Below are 17,327 nucleotides of genomic sequence, written 5' to 3'. Positions count from 1 at the left end.
GACTTGCAACTTGCTTAATCAATCCCAAGCCCCAACACTATTCTTTGTCGTAATCGCGTTTCATTAAAATGCATTGAAAGTAATTTTAATAGGTTTTTGTGTCGAGTCTCCCAACCATGCCCTACATATTGTAGTTGGCTTGAAAATCGATACGTTGAATAAGCGACAGAATACTTGATTCTATCTCAAGTAAATGTTACGCTCAACTGTACCGAAAACGGGGCAACATCCTGTCATATGAAATGCGTTTTTTCGACAGTTTTACAGTTTCCAACATGACACGAAAAGCTAGAGAGCAAGAAATTCCATCCATTCCGCCATCGAGTCGAAACTAGAATGCTCTTCATTTGCTAAATGCGTCGAGAATCCCATTTAAATCCTATCTAAATAATAGTTCTTCTCAATTTGAACAGTAACATATAAAAAAAAAAAGTTGTCCAAGTCTATCTTAAGATTTGTTAATTTTGCCTAAAAAATTTTTGTTCATTTATTGGGCTTCTTTTCATAAATGAAAAACAACTTTCGATTCAAAGAATTTTCTAATGTCATATAACGAATTTAATATTTGTTAATTTAAAAATTTTATTTAGCCTCGAAGTAAATAAATGAATCTCTAATAAGTTTCTAAATTTTTTCAAAATAATTATTTGAAATGAATATACAAATGAAACTCATTAATTTCTTTAATTAAAAACGCATTAATTTATTTGAGTACATCTGAATCTATCTATCTATCTAAGCAAGCGCGTGGACCAAAAATTAAGAGTGCAGAAGAAACTCAAGCCAAAATTGCTGCTCGACAAGTTTGCAACACAAGACTTTATTTTACTTAATTTTATTTTGCTGTTTTTTGCCCGAAAAAAAAACCAAAAAGAATCGGAGTTTTTATTATTTGCTTTTTACATTTTGGACTCTTATTCTTATGCGGCTTTTAACTTTTAATGCAAGGAGCAAGGCTTGCAGGATGGGCTTGGTGGGGCGAAAGAACCGTCAACTATGCGCGAATCGTAAAACTTAAAACTTGGGCTGGCTGCTGCAATAGCAACAGCAGCAGGTGCAGCATTCCATTGTGATAATATACATTTTGAAATGAGACCTTTTCAAATGGAAATATTTTAAACATTTTCGAGGAGTTGCAGGAATTATAATAAGCCAAAATGAGTTAAGGCAAGCGGCCGTCTTAGCATTTTCTATAGCATACTTTGTGAGTTCTTAAAAGTTTTCTTCAGTATAACAATTTATTAACAATGAACAACTTTTCTGCTTAGGCTAATTTAGAACGGCTCTCAGGATATTCAAAGTTTAATTGGAAGAAAATTAAATTAAATATTTTGGAAATAATTTGAGACAAACAATTTGTATTATTGAAAACAACAAGTTGTATGCGGAGAATTGAACATTCGGCATTTGCCAAGCAAATTCCGTGCCCCGACAGACGGCGGAAGCGGCATACGAATGGAATGTGTGGCACGCAATCAAAGGCTGTTAGGCGACTCACAGAGCTTAATTGCATGCTGCAAGGGCCAAAGACAACTTGCCACCACTCCAAAGACAAGGCAACAAAAGCCTGCCTACCCACATGCCTCAAGCTGAGCAGAGGCACACGGAAATATTTGTCTAAATTTGTTTAAATGCCATTAATTAAATATGATCTGGTTAAGTTAAATGCTTGGGTCAAGTTGGGATAATCTTACAATATATTCGGGTCATTATTTAAATTGTCAACTGAATGCGACAACAATTGCTCTTGTTATGCAAAATGTTGCCAATAAATATTAATGAGTGTGCACATTTATTCATTTCTCATGTTAATTTACCTGTGTATAGTTGCTTCCTCAAAAGGTTTTCAAGCACTGCACTTTGACACCAAAGAAATACAAAAAAAAAAAAAAGTTTATTGTTCTTTGAACAATTTGAAAAAAATGTTTTTAGCATTTGTACGAATCTTTTTTAAAAGAATTAACAAAAATAAACATTTTGAAAACATTTATTTTTGGCTAGTTTTTTGATTTGGCACATTTGGGTGGCCGGCAGAAAAAAAAAAAAACAAGAAAAAGATTCGACTACGCACTTTGCCAATTGTTTAAAAAAATTAATTATTTATGTGTTTATTTTTTTTTTTTTTTGACTTTGGTTGTGTTTTGTTAAATGTTAATGAACGTGTTCCGCTCTGGCTCGCTCCTGGCTGAACTGCTCGCCTTGATAAACCCGCAACGACTGAATCAAAACAAACAAATTTCGTCGGTTATATTTGAAACAGTTTTCCGTGCTTAGCGCTCGGCGACGACTTTATCTGCGGCTGCTGCCGCTGCTGCTGCTGCTGCTGGTGGTTTTGGCGCTTTTGCTGCTGCTGTTGTTGTTGCTGCTGCTGTTGCTGGTTGTGTCGCGACGCTTTGCTTGGCAGTGTTCCCAGCGCCGAGCATTACTGTATCCGCCAGTGCTTTATCCGGCTATCCGTACGCCACCCACGAGCATGTTTTATCCGCGCGCCTGCGCGTTGCGATTTGTTTACATCGCCCCTGCTGCCAACAACTGATTGCCTGCTGTTTGTTGCTGCCGCTGCCGCTGCTGCTGCTGCTGCTGCTGTTGCGATTGTTGTTGCTGTTCTTTGTGCAGGCTGCCTAAACGTTTTTAACACATTGAACAGCGCTTTGTTTTTTACAGCAACAGCAACAGCAACATCTGGCCTCTTGCATTGTGGTTCTGCTCAGCTGTTGCTGTTTGGCGCCGCCGTCCGCCGACCCGCCGACAGCTGCGTTGCTTTGCTTTAGGTGTTTGACACTTTACCGCAACATACACGAAATATTCATTCACTCACTCGCTTACTTGTTGGCTCCCCCAAACAGTCAGTCAGTCAATCACAACTTTGCGCTAGAAACGCGTTTTGCTAGCATCGATTCTTTAATACCCTTTCGTCTAAATCTTTTACTTACAATTGGAATTCTTTAATCTAAGCACTGTTTAATACGGATATAAAAAAAGACTTTCTGTTAATAGAAGCTGCGTTGGGGGCGCGGCAATAATCGATATATTCCTTCCATCAGGAACTTCTCATTAATAATTGCATTAATAAATCTTATCATTATTATTATACGTATTATTATTATATTTATTACTAATTTTATTATACATATATATAATATATATAATTAATATATAAATAATAATCTTGTAACTATTTTCAATAGCTTAAATTTAATTTAATTCCACCTTATTAGATATTTAGTGTTTTTTGACATATCAGGCAACATATTCGCTGTACCCATTTCGAGCTAAAGTGCATGTAAAATTTGCTTTATGGTTTTAACTGTGCGTCGGTTGTGTTTCTTGTTGTTGTTCTGTTTTTATGCTTTTGATTTAATTTCTTGTCTTGACTTTTGGCCATTGACTTGCAGCGAAAGATGTCAAAAGTCATTAACTTTTATGCGTGCTCCATATACTTAATACATCCATACCATATCGTGTACATAGCTTTAGATATATATGTACATATATATTTCAATAGATATTTTTGTAGCTGCGCCTCAACAAATGCAATTTCCTTATCAGTTTCATAGATTTATTTATGACTTTTGTTGTGTCTATTAATTCCTGTGCCCTTAGCCCCCCTTCTTGTGCACGATTTCTATTGAACCATTATTTGATTATAAGTATATATAAACGAATTTGATTGCTTCTTTGTCATCATCATCATTGTTGTCCTCCTGCTGTCGTCGTAATGCCTAATATTCGTCCCGTTTTGCTGGTTACAATGTCAGCTGCGTCTCTCTCATATGGGCAACAATTAGAAGTTCACTTCACCTTACAGTTGAATGACTTTTATTAGAGTACCGACCACACGACCCACACGACCCACCCGAGACAAAAAATGCTTTGTGAAATTCAGCAAAACTGATTTCCTGTTGTCCATTGAAGTCTTTTTTTTTTTTTTTGTTTGGCCGCAATCGAAAGTCTGTGTAGTCGATTGTTTCATGATGCTGCCTCCTTTCTAAACATTCGCATCATATAATGATGCTCATGATGTGAGTGCCACTTAATGTAGGCTGGTATCTCTTAATTTAAATTTCCATGGCAACGCCGTGAATATGCATAAAAATAGAGCCTGTATTCGGATATATATACCTACTATATACACACACACACATACAGTGGAAACATTGCAGTCGGCTGCCACCGACTACACAACATCCTTAAAAGTCTCCCAGCATTAAGACAATGGCAGACAGAGATATTCGTGGTTTGCCCGCCTCTGGTAGGCGTGACCCAATAAAGGTAACACATGCTCTGATGGGATTATAAAAATATGCGAAAGTTACTTTCAAGTGTCTAACAGACAGAGAAGCGGACGGAGAGCAAAAAGAACATTCCTCAAAACCAATATGCTCGTTTTGTGAATCGAATAGAAAGGCGATACGCAATAAAAAGTAAAGGTAAATAAGATTTATTTGCCCATCTGTACATTTGCATTGTGGAAATTGCTAATCAAATAAGGAAAAGGTTCAATGTAGACAATATTTATGTGTGTCTCAGCAAAACACTTTATTAAATTTCAAAAGAGCTGAAGCACTTCCCTTTTTCAATTTGCTACGCCTTTCTGTTGAGGCTGTTAATTTAAATGAATTCTTTTATTCATAATTGTACAAACAAGTTGTCGAAAGAATAAAACATATTAATGTGCGCTTAAGGTAAAGGTTTATATTAATTGCCAATTAGAAACCCTTTCAAATCTTTTGGCAAAAAGATCTTAAAGTAGTTAGCTTAGACGCAAAAATAAAATAAATGAAAGTAAATCAAGTCGAAATCTAATATTTCGTTGCAACTCTTGAACAAATCAATTGCGCAATTTGCTTCAACAAAATTTGAATTGGATAATATTTACATGGTGATTGGCTTAGTTTAGCTACGAGCTTCCAATTGGCAGCAGCTGCTGAGGGCCATTTCACGTCAGGGTAGCCGATTCTTTGAAATGCTCTTTTTGAGAGTGACCACATTCGGGGCCATTATAATTGCATTTTTGTGCGCTGGGACGTGATCAACAATCACTGGGCGAGAAATGGAATTGTGCGTTTCTCTAACAGTCTATTGAGATTTCGTAAGCAACAATTTTTGGCTACATTTGATTTGCATTTGCAAATCAGAGTCATATCAAGTGATTCATATTTATGCTGCTAGCCGTCCGTTTGTGCATGTCTGAACACATTTGCGTGCTTCGACTCACATTGACTACAATAACAAAATAGATATTTGCATTGAGTCGCCTCGCAGAAGAAGTGTCCTCTGATTATTGCTCATACGCCATGTGTGCAGCCAGGTTATGCACATCGAATGCTCGTTAACAGGTTCCCACCACGTTGCGGACAGCTATGATGTGTGTTATGATGTAACCAGCAATAAGAAAGTTGAAAGGTTCAAGCCCTCGTCGCCGCTGTCACGTTTTTCAGTTACACTTACAATCACTTCCGTTTCCGGTTAGATGTGCTTGCTGCTGCTGCTGCTGCTGCTGCTGCTGCTGCAGCAGCTGTGTTATCTTCTTCGAATTCAAATTTTGTTGTAAATCACTTGAGGCAATAACAAAATGCCATCAGCCTGATACACAAAAACGCACACGCACACACACAAGGGGACACACATGTATATAAACGCTCTGCTTGAGCTGGTAATATCCTTGACTCACATGTGTAGGGTTATCCATTTTCAATGATTTGGCCTTGCCTTCGGCTCTACCTTTTTCAGAGTGCGCAGCAAAAACGAAATAAAAAGCAAAATAAATAAAAGAAATTCACAAAAGGGTATGTGCAAGTTGTGCTTATCGTACATTTGGCATACGCACTAAAATGTGTAATCAGAAAATTAGCTGCTCTGTAAGCTTGAGCATGTTGTGTCCGAGTTGGAATATTAAAGTTATATCTATCTGTAATACATGCAAATATATATATACATATATGAGAAGGGTATATAGAATTTGTACATATTTTCCTTTCTTAAAATTTTTAATATAATATAATATAGATTGATAATATATATAATATAAAAAATAGAACTATTTTTCAAATTGTGAAAATATCGTACAATATATATTGATCATATTTGTACAGGGTATTTGCTAGCTTTCAGTTTTGATTTGTATTTTCTGTATCTTTTGGTTTTTTGCTTATTTTGTGCTATGTTTTTTCCTTTGACCTGCAGGTTTTCCTATTGGGTTTCTTCAAAGATTCTGCCTTGCCGCACGTAAATGGCTTTGTTGTTATTCCTTTCAGCTGTGCCCCTCCATTCCCATCGCCCCCGCTGCGCACCCTTTGACTCTACGACTTTGTTGTTTTGCTCAATATGGGGCTATGAACGGCGCCGAAGGCTGGGGGTAGCCTCAAAATATCTGGCGTAACGCGTGTTTTTTTGTTATTGGCATTTCTTTGCGGCCAAATGCTCTGCCACCCTGCCCAACGTAGCACGCAGCAGTTAACCCCAGCACATGGAATGTGTGTGTGCGTGTGTGTGTATGTGTGTGTGTTAGTTACAAATTGAATTTATCGTATTTGCTTTAAACGCCTTTATGCCCCTTTTTCCGTTAAACACTTGAAATATTCTTCGCCTGCATATTTAATATGCAGCTGGGGGCGCAACGCGAGGCGTGGCTCTTGTGCTGACCCTGGGCTGGTATGTTGCTGGTGGCGGCGCTGGTCCTGAGCTTAAAGCCAGCCACTTCACGGCGCTGCGAACGCCATGTGAAGACTGTTATGTGATTTACTTCAACTTCAACATCACGTAGCGCACATATGAAGCGTGTGTCAGAAAATTGAAGTCGAGCCAGCAGCCTGACCCAGTGGCGAGTGTGAGGATGTAAGTGTAAGGGAGCTTAGCGCTTAAATCATGATTACCACAGAAACAGCAGCAGCAGTAGCAGCAGCAGCAGTAGCAGTAGCTGTGGCAGCAGCAAACGCCGCATGACTTTCCGCAGCAGTAATTAGGAGATACATATTTGTTGAGCTTGGTACGTGCAGCCAGGCAGCCAGTAAAGCCAACACACTGCCAACCACCACCATGAGACGCAGCAGCAGCAGCAGCACTACCACCAACTCCACTGGCATAAATACCCGCAAGATTGCAGCCGGATATCTTGTGTACGAGGCATTCCAAGCTGCCAGCGAGCCAACAAGCCAAAGCTAAGAAGCGGAGTTGGCCAGCAATTTGCTATTACTTATCTTGCTTATTGTTCTGTGAGTGTGTGCGTGCGTGTGTGCGTGCATTTGCTTATGCTGCTTGCGTTCCAATCACCCACTGGGCGTGTGTTGACTAAAAAAGAGACCAAGAACTAGCCCAGACCAAGTTTGACTGGTGGGGCAGACTGATGTGGAGGGTGGTGTGAGGGCGTATATGACAAATTTGTGCTTGGCTCAGTTGGTAGCTATCAGCAGCAACAAGCACTGAAAAAAGTAGGAATGACAGCAGCCGATAATGTACGGCTAGCAGATACCCTGTACAAAGATTATCAGAACCTTGATTGACTTGCGATTTTGCATGCCACGATTAAAGATAACAAAATCATCGCCATTGCTATCGATAGTATCGTATCGATAATTGATCGTTGGTATCGGGCGCTACTTAGGAGAATTCGCTTGACAACTATCGACAGACAGTCAGACCGAAAAATTCGCCTCAACTGTCCTTGCAACTGAACAGCTTTTACAGGGTATTCAATGCTGGCACCAGTATTTCCGCATTTGTATTTCCATTTTTGCTTACGAAAAACGCTGTAATTGACATGTGAGCTCATCAAAGGCAAAATACCTATGTATACGTTAAACGAATTTGAATTTAATGCCAAAGGTAAAAGCCGCCCCAAATAAGAATGCCCATTTATTAACCAAGACAATTTAGACAATTTAGGCAATTGCGTAGAGCTAGCTCGAGTACATATAAAATACAAACAACAATGTTGTACAAACATTTTGAGTGCAACCACAAACACATGAATTTTTCTGTTGACAAATCATTTATATAAGTGTTTGCGATTGCTTCAAACCTAAAGTCGACCTTTATGTTGTGGTCTGCACGTGAATTTAACTTTCGTTCCATTTCTATAAACCATGAGTATGTCAATTTAAAACACTGCAGATACTCTGCAATATATCAATTTATTTTGACTGTGTAAGGTTTTATTTAAGTTTTTTTATAATAATGATGATGATTTGATGTAGAAACAGAAATAGTTTGTGTTTAATAGGGTTTCTTTATGAAAAAGATAAACTGATCACAAAGTTATTAGAATACGTTGATTTTCGAATGGGCGGGTAAATGCGCTCGTGTCTTAAATAAATACTTAAATAATAAACTAATGCATAGATGGTTATATGTATATAATAAGTATGTATGTATGTATTTATGTATGTACATATTTAAATTTGTATTCATGTGAAAATGCACGCATACATTTGTATTTAAGATGCATTTGTGCTAGCAAATCTATAAGCATGTATTGTTTCATGCTATGCGTGTATATATGCATACATACGTATGTATACGTATGTACATATGTGTGTGTGTGTGTGTGTGTGTGTGTGTGTGTGTATGCATGTTCTTTCAAATGCTGAACATATATATACACTTATTACACTATCGCCTTACTACATGATTCTCATGAATGTAAGTTGGACTTGCAGGTCTTCATTCTCTGTTCATCCTGTTCTAAAAAGAGTCGTTTGTGTATTTATGCATGTGTATGCATGTATGTATGCATGTATGCATGTATGCATGTATGCGTGTATGTATGTATGTACGTATGTGTGTATGAATGCATGTTGGTGTGCATGTGTGTATGTTTATTCTTATATTTTTACGTCCTATAAATATGCATATTCAAATATATATACATATTTGTATACAAACATGTTTTCTTTTATCAATCGCAGATTAAATAAAAAAGGAAAGGAAAAAAATGATGAACAAATATTAATACTATGCGATTCGCATGTGCACATTTTATAACAAGTAAATAATCATGCGTATGTATGTGGAGCTGTGGGTAAGTGCAATTTTGAAAATATATTGATACATATGTAAGAATATCGAACACATTCAGACCTGGGAGATGGTTATCTCCTATATTCAATATTATATTCTATGTAATTAGAAGAGCTGCCTTCATATTGACTGAGCATTCTCACATTAATCTTAAGCATATACTTACATATATAGCCCTGTGATGCAACCATAAATTTGTTATTGTCGAAAATTTAGCAGGGTTTTTTCTTTATGGACGCATAAAGCGGCATATATTAGCAGGGACGCAGCGGAAGTTGTGCCCAAATGCCATTACAGTCGAGTTAATTACAAGTTCAGCTGCATAAACAGAATTTGGAATTGCGCAACTAAATGCAGCAAAAAGTTGAAATGGCGGTTCATTCAAATTTAAAGTGTATGCCAAACAAAAAAAGTGAAACCAAATAAAAATGTATGCAAAATGGTGGCCCGGAAGTATGCATTCATATATGCGCCCGACTGAGTAACTTGCATAAAGTCCAAAATATAGACGGAAAGTGCCTTGGTTAGGGCTGATTACGAAGCACAAATATATGCCGCTCAACAGCTAACGAGCTAAATTAAAAGCATTAAGCTCAAGATTATATCAATATTAGCGACACATAATTGTCTGATTAAGTAGATGCTATGCCATTTACAGCACCGCAATGCCAAACACACGCCACACACACACACACACATTACACACACACAGACGCACACACGCAAGCCTATGGTGGCGTTTGCGTGACGTTCCGTTCGGCAACGTGTCGTATGCGTAATGTAATTGCCAGCTTTTCGAATCGCCTGTTGAGCAGACGAGGTAAGCGCTTGTCTGACAACTGGCAAGGATTTTGCTTTGAAAGCCCGTTCACGTTGGCAATTAGCACGTGGCACAGTTTTCTGACGCCTGCCGTTTGCCATCTGTTTCTTGTGGAGCCATCAAAATGAAATGATTTGCCCGCAGGCTAGACGAGACCCAACAAGACCAGGCCACCAGACCTAGCCATGCCATATGACAATATCAGTATGTGGGCCGACCTGTAGTTCAGTTGGAGATGCTCACAAATGGAATTTCAATTTCTAGATGGCTTTGAGCTAATCACTGAGCTGGAAATTAATGCTGTCAATTGATCAATTGCAAGATGTAAGTCGTTGGACTCTACTTAATTAGCAGTTGATTATAATCGGAGCAAGGCTCTCATAAATTTGTATATTTAGACACGCAGAAGACTGACACATGCATATGTATATAGTCTAGAGCTCAGTCTTTCCAAGCATAATAAGTATGTCGCCTCAATTATAACTTCAAACATTTGTTTAGTCTAACGGACGAGCCAGGCATAGACTTGGGCCACATAATTGAAAGCAATTTTCTCTTAGCTGCCACTGCTCTGCCTCTTCTTTGCTGCTGTTGTTGTTATTGTGGCTGTTGTTGCCTTTATAAAAACCCGAAAAGAAGTAAAACAACAAAAATAATAAGTTAACGTTTTAAGCGGCTTGGCAAGCGCATGACCTTGTCCTTGCCATTGGCAAAATGGAAATTACTCTGCGGCTCCCTCATTACAATTTAATGTCCTTTGTTTCGACTCTTCGCATTGCAGCAGGCTTAGTCAAGATTTAAATGAAATTATGTACTTAAATGACATGTTCAAACTTGCTCACTCCTAACCTGCCTCGTCCTGTACAGTCTGCCTGCCAGCCGTCCCATGTCCTGTGTCCTGTCATTAAACAGGCACCCATTAAAACGCTTTTGGTTAATTAAAATGCCATTCGAGATGTCACCCATCTCCATACGAGAATATGGATTAGACTCCTTCAGGCATCGAGTAAATGCCTAACAAAAAGTATTCAGTATGATTTGCTCGAATGAGGGTCGGACGAGGCGTTCTTCGACTTGGTTTATTTGAAAAGTAATTAATCAAGAACTCGCTTGTTTGATTTGGCTAAAAGTTTAAAGGGCAGCTCTGAATTAAATGCCTCCGTCGCGGCTTTTCAATTCATCGGTTAAAGATTCACAAATACATGAGTAAATAAATATATATGCATATATGTATATAGGCAAAGATGGAGATGTAAGGCAACTGATGTTCGCAGTTGTTTGAAAGCCGAGAAATCGAGCAAGAGAGGAAAACAGAGATATGCACATCAAATTTGGGTTGCCCCGCAAACGAACCACCGAATACCTGTATGCTTTTCGAAAGCTTGTTTTTGTGAGAGGAAGAAGACTTCCATCAAGCTTTCAGCTTGCTAGCCCTTTCCGTTAAGGCTGTGTGTTGGCCATCAGTCACCAATCAGTCACTCAATCAGTCAGTAAATTTGGACGATGACTTTTATAGACTACGTTTAAAAGCATATACATTTGTAAACTTCCCTTGTAATAAAGAGAATCGCATAGGAAAGCGATATTTAAAATAACGAAGAGAATGCGAAGAGCAGAGTGAATGAGAAAGTGGGATAAGTCAGAGAGAGAGAGAGGAGAGAGAGGTGAAGAGAGTGAGAGTCGGAAAGAGAATTCAATGGTTACGTGTAAGATAGAGAAAGAAAGAGAGAGGGAGACTTATATAGATGGACAGATAGATAGATAAAAAGATAGAGGGAGAGAAAAAGAAGGAGTTTGAGGAAAAGTAATAGTACGAGCGCCAATTTATTGACTCGCAATAATGCTAAAATTTATTTTAATTCTTTCATTGTTGATCGAATTTAAGAGAGTTTCAGTTATACAAATATTGAAATAAACTTAATCTGCAAGTGATTGAGGAGAAACTATATGAAAAGTTTGGTCTGAAATCGTATACAAACATTTGTACAACTTCATTATCCATTCTCGTACACATTTTGAGTAGATGAAGGATTTACAAAACGTTGAGCACCATTAGCATTAATGCATTTGATCAATGATTGTGCAAATGCTTGGCTCTTTTATAACTGAACTGCAATTCACTTTAGGTTTGAGCAGCACCATAAAATGTGAATTAAAGTGCCTGGCGAAGTGAGCTCTTCACCGACCAGCTACCTATTATATTTCACCCTATTCTGGTCTATCTGTCCGCTTTGTCGAGGGGCCACGTGTCAAGGTAACTTATGCTGCACTCGCTGCACTTGGCAGCTTTTGGGTAAATGTAATTAGAGCCTTGCATGTTCGCATAACTCCTGTCGCTCCCGTCGTTGCACACAGTGCCACGTGAAATTGACTTGCAGCTCAAATGTTAAGCAATCCTAACTGCGTCAGTGCCATCATATGTAGGCGTGGCGGAAGGTGCATTCTATCTGTGCGATTGTGTGCTTTATCTAATAATTGAAAACTTCTTAGGTTTCAATTTCTGACCCAGCTAAAATCATAAGACTAAGTGTTTTATAATCAAAAAATAAAATCCGTGATGTTAAACTTAATATCCCGCTAGGGTTAAAAAATAGTTGACCACAGTCGCTTGCATTTTGCAATCAACGGCAGGGTATCATATTTAACATGGAAGAAATACAATTAATTGAACGAACCCTACTCGGAATATGGAATTTCATTTGACGTAAGACAAAGCATCGTTTACATTTTCCGATGAGCATTATGAAAGTCACAATGAAGTCGTGCAGGCGTTAAGTCCGGTAACTGACTGATTTCTCCTAGATGTGAGTGTGTGTGGGCGTGTGGTTGTGCGTGGGAGTGTGTGGCTGAGCTGACAACAAATTAAACAGTTTTAATTACAATCAGGCACAGGCAGAAACAAGAAAAGGGCCTCATCAACAAGCTGTCTGCCCATGAATCCACTTAATGCACGTGTTGCACATACTACAAAATGTGGCATGTAATCCCCGCAGGTAAACACAGCTTCATGCTGAGCACACGACTTGGCGAATTGACAAGGCGTTTAAGCATGATGAAGCTCCGTAAAATATCATCAGGCTTCGGCGTGGCGTTGAAATACTTATATGATTATCCATTCAGGTCTTCATGGAAACTGTTGAAATGACATTTCACCAGACTGTTGTATTATTCGATTACACTGTAAGGACAAAGGACAAGAATGCTTAAAATAATTGCTGCAAAGTCTACGGTAATTGTAATAATAACGAATTTGGCAAGTCAATTGCAGATCATAGGATAGTAAAGGAATATGAACATAATATTTATGTTTACTACACGAAGATTCCTTTTCGACTGTTGTTGAATTCGCAGAGAAGAGAGTATCATAGGGATTATAATCTAAAGATCTTAATCTCTCGATAATTATCAATTGAAATGTGATCGATAGAGTTGCTCGAGCTTTCATGTCTTAGGTTCGGCTTTAAGTACTGTAATTTACACAAGTCGCTGCTGATTCTGCAAGACTTCTCATACATTCTTTATAAGCATCCCGAATTGATTATACCCCTAGAAAATCGATATATATAATAAATTTAAAGTGAAATATACATTTATTATATCGTAGGCTGCAACATATCATTTGGGCAATTAGGGGCTTAGCCACGTGGCCAATGGCAATTTAATGTGCCCTAAGCAAGCCGAGAGCCATTTGCTAGTTTGCCACCACCATTAAAAGGCATTGAAAACATACATTAAAACGATTACAGATAAAGAATCCCTCAATTAAATCAAAATATGTTTGCAACAATCGGTGGGAACCAATACGAGCAAGAGTAAGTGTATTTACAAGTGCTTTCAATTAAATTGGCATTTGTGCGGCGCTTCTCCAATTAAATGCACACTAAGTAAACAGTCGTCAAATAAAACGCAAAGAAATTTCAAATTTTAAGTGCCGACTTTTAAATACCTTTGAGGCAATTTTTGAACAAACTGTTACATAAATTAGCTTTTCCCTTATAGCCAGACACAATAGAAGACTATCCTTGTTGGTAGAGTAACATTATCGATAGCATCGATTCTTTAAAACTATCGATTAATGGAACAGTGCCGTCTCTCGACAGTCAAAGCTGGCCTATATCGATAGTATTACATCTACCTCGCCTGATCGATTTCCAAAATTTCTAGAGAGAGTATAGAGATACTAAAGAGATATTATAGAGAGTATAATACCCTAAGCTTTAGATCTGCATATCGAATGAACCAACTCCCGCCACTCTATATAACTAAATATAGCTATCCCACGCTTGCACAATAATATGCTCGTTTTTGATATTGTCCAGGGTAGCAAGACAATTGAATATCGACACGAAGCCAGGCATTTGGCATTTTAAAAATCATTTAAATGACAGCGCTAATTGCTAATGGCCAACAAGATAATGGGCTTAGGTGTATGCGTCAATTGGCCAGACCGATTCCATAGCCACAGATCCAGCTGAAAGACCATTCAGTGCTGTGATAATAAACAAAGCGAATGCCCCCCGCCTTCTGTTTACGTGTGTTAAATGCCCTGGCCTAGTGCGCATTGCCATTAGCTGTGAAGAATTGCATTTCCCAACGAGAGAAAACTCTGGTTGAAAATGAAAAAATATGAGTGCCGTTCCTAAGAGGAATCTTGGTTACACAAATGCACATTTACATTAAATATATGCATAAATTATGCATATGCAAATGTAAATTATGTATACGTGCATGTGTATAACACACACACAAACACACACACACACACACACTCCTTACTTTAAACTGTCTGCGCTATTTAACTGTTAAATGTTGTGCACAGACTATAACATGTAGATATAGATTTGGATATGAATTAAGATAAATATATTAGAAATATGCTGCACACATAACTAGATTTTACTCACATGGCATTTACTTGTTTTAATTAGCTAATGCTGAGGGGCTTTTGTGTATTTCATGTCGAGAACATTTTATTACGGTTCAAGTTTTAAAACTACATAAAAATATGGAATTTAATTTAAGTGCATTCATATTATAAGCCAATCCCATAGAACAAAATTCAAATGCACCAACAAAAGCTCATCCTGGCAACTGGCCACAAAGTTGTGTGTGTGCGTGTGTGTGTGTGTGTGTGTGTGTGTGTGTGGAATGCTTTGCCTTTTTCCTTATTTTCCACATAACACGAGAGTAGTTGGCAAAGTTTGGCGCTAGCCCAAATTGATGATATAAAAATGTTGGCGAATTGGCGGAGAAAGAGATTTGACATGTACACTCACACTCACACACGCAAAAAAATGACTTGTGAAAGTGCATAGCCATGGGAACGTTTTCATTGCTCATTGGCCATTCAGTGTGCTAACTTGATTTAGTCTACATTCGACAGCTGGCCTAGGACCACGCCCACACCCATTGCCCATGCCCAGTTTATTGCCACACCCACTGCCATTCGCAGTTTCAGTTTTGCCTTCTCATTTTTAGCTACAGCTGCAGGCCGCACTTTCATTTAGGTCTGTCTTAAATAGTAGCTCTTCTGCCAGCCTTGCTCTGGCCCACCCTGCTGCGTACACACACACACACACACGCACACACACACACACACGCCCGCACACACTCGCAGAGACAATCGCACACGCTTTTAGCTGTGCAGCATAAAAAGTTATATGCGGATAAAAGGCAAGCGGGCAGAGGCAAGGGGAACGCAGCTGCAAATTTGTCGTAAATATTAAAATTTTTCATACGTTTATGCAAATTTACTTTCGACAACTTCACTTCCTGTCGTCGCCATTTTCACCGGCGTCCTCATTGTCCTGCGCCTTCCTCGCCGTCTCCCTTTCAGCATTTCCTTCGTCGTTCGCCATCGCTGGCTTCCGTAATGAGGCAGCCCTTGCAGGCGTCTCGACTGCTTTCTACGGCGCTGTTTAAACACTTAGCCATGCTGGTATCTCTCTGTGTGTATGCGTATCTGTGTGTGTGTGTGTGTGTGTGTGTGTGTGTGTGTGAGTGTTTGTCAATTGGGTTGTGAGGAGACGCCTCCTTTTTTATGAAAATTTATTAAGTTGAAATTACATTTCAAATAATTTTCATATTATTGTAATGCATGACAGAAAGTAACATACATTTATTTACACAGACCAAACACACACACAACACACACACACACACACACACATGTTTAACTACATATTTGCCTGTGACAAGTAGCACACACCCACACACGCACGCACTGCCTTTGGGCGTGCTACAGGCATATCGTAATAGCCGTGTAATATTTATGTAAATATGTAACTGTTGCCTACCTCGTCCTTTGCCCTGCGTCCTGCATCCTGCTTCCCTCTGCGCTCGTCTGCTGTCAGTCAAAGCCTCTTTGGCACTTGCTTATTTATTCATTTGCATGAAATGTTTTCACAAAGATTTTGATTTCATTTCTGCTCACAATCTGTGCGAGTAGACAAAACAAAATACATGAATGCCTGGCTACTTACGACACGCCGAACTCCTGATACCCTTGCATGAAAATCAGCGCAATAGATTCTCCAGCAAAGTTACGATATATCACATTTCTTTATATGCCATAGTCACCTGATCCTTGCCAAATTAAAGTAAAATATTTGTCCAAAACAAAAATCTTTTCTCCTGTTGATCCATTTCAGAGCTCTGTGGTAAATGAATTAAACTGAGCAGGAGTTGTTTCTGCACGTCAGAAATGTGTTTCCCTGGGGCGTTACACAATTTCAGACAAAGTGAAAATAGCCACGGCAATATACCCTATAATATAATAAAAAAATGTAATTGAGACATTTTTTATTCAGATCAAGGCTTCTGAAGGGTTGGAACCCAATGTAGAAATAAAAGTTCACGCTGCACGTCAGTGCTGGTTTATAGTCATATTTTGAATGTTCTTTATTCGGAACTCTGTCCGCTTCAAAACCTAAGATATAGGTATTATTATATGTAAAGCTCTGTCGCAGCAGAGCATAATTGAAAGAGAGAGAGTTTGTGGTATGTGCATGCATTAGTGAGTACATATATGGTAGTCTTGGTATATAAGACAAGCGTGGGATATGCGCCGTCAGCTAAACAGCCTGCTAGCGGTACTAGCGGTCCGCGCTGCGTAATATGAGCCTGAGTCAATAAACTCAAGCGGCTCTGCGCTTTTGGCTTTGTGTTTGTTATTGTATGCAACAAAGTGTCGCATACTTATGCATTTGAATACAGGGTGTTATTTAATGCATATACACACTACACCAAAGTTCGGCTTTAATATTTACACTGGCAACAAAAAAAACTTTCAAGTGTATCAGTTGGATACAAAATTCAGCCAGTTTTTAAACTAAATCGATGCATACTTCTACCCGGTACCGATTGAACATAAGTGAGAAGAGTATAATATATAACAGGCCCATAAATTATATATATTTTTGTTTTAGAATCAATAGCCGGATCGATTTAGCGATGTCCGTCTGTCTGTCCGTCCGTCTGTCCGAATGTA

The 17,327-nt window shown here is 38.6% G+C and overlaps 1 long non-coding RNA gene across 1 annotated transcript; it reads right to left on the bottom strand.

Annotated features, from left to right (window-relative positions):
- Window positions 1-14,772: 14,772 nt before the first annotated feature.
- LOC135427528 (uncharacterized) lies at window positions 14,773-16,738 on the bottom strand. Its single transcript, XR_010436083.1, has 3 exons — window positions 16,418-16,738; window positions 15,593-16,274; window positions 14,773-15,540 (listed from the first exon to the last, which is right to left on the bottom strand). It is a non-coding gene; the product is annotated as an uncharacterized LOC135427528 (long non-coding RNA).
- Between the last annotated feature and the right edge of the window lie 589 nt (window positions 16,739-17,327).

Source organism: Drosophila montana, unplaced genomic scaffold (genome assembly GCF_035044405.1).
Source record: "Drosophila montana isolate Dmon_TW-CO22-7 unplaced genomic scaffold, ASM3504440v1 contig_2178_1, whole genome shotgun sequence".
In the NCBI taxonomy this organism is placed as follows: Eukaryota; Metazoa; Arthropoda; class Insecta; order Diptera; family Drosophilidae; genus Drosophila; species Drosophila montana.
The sequence above is the reverse complement of the archived record's forward strand: the minus strand, read 5'-3'. Positions and strand labels throughout refer to the sequence as shown.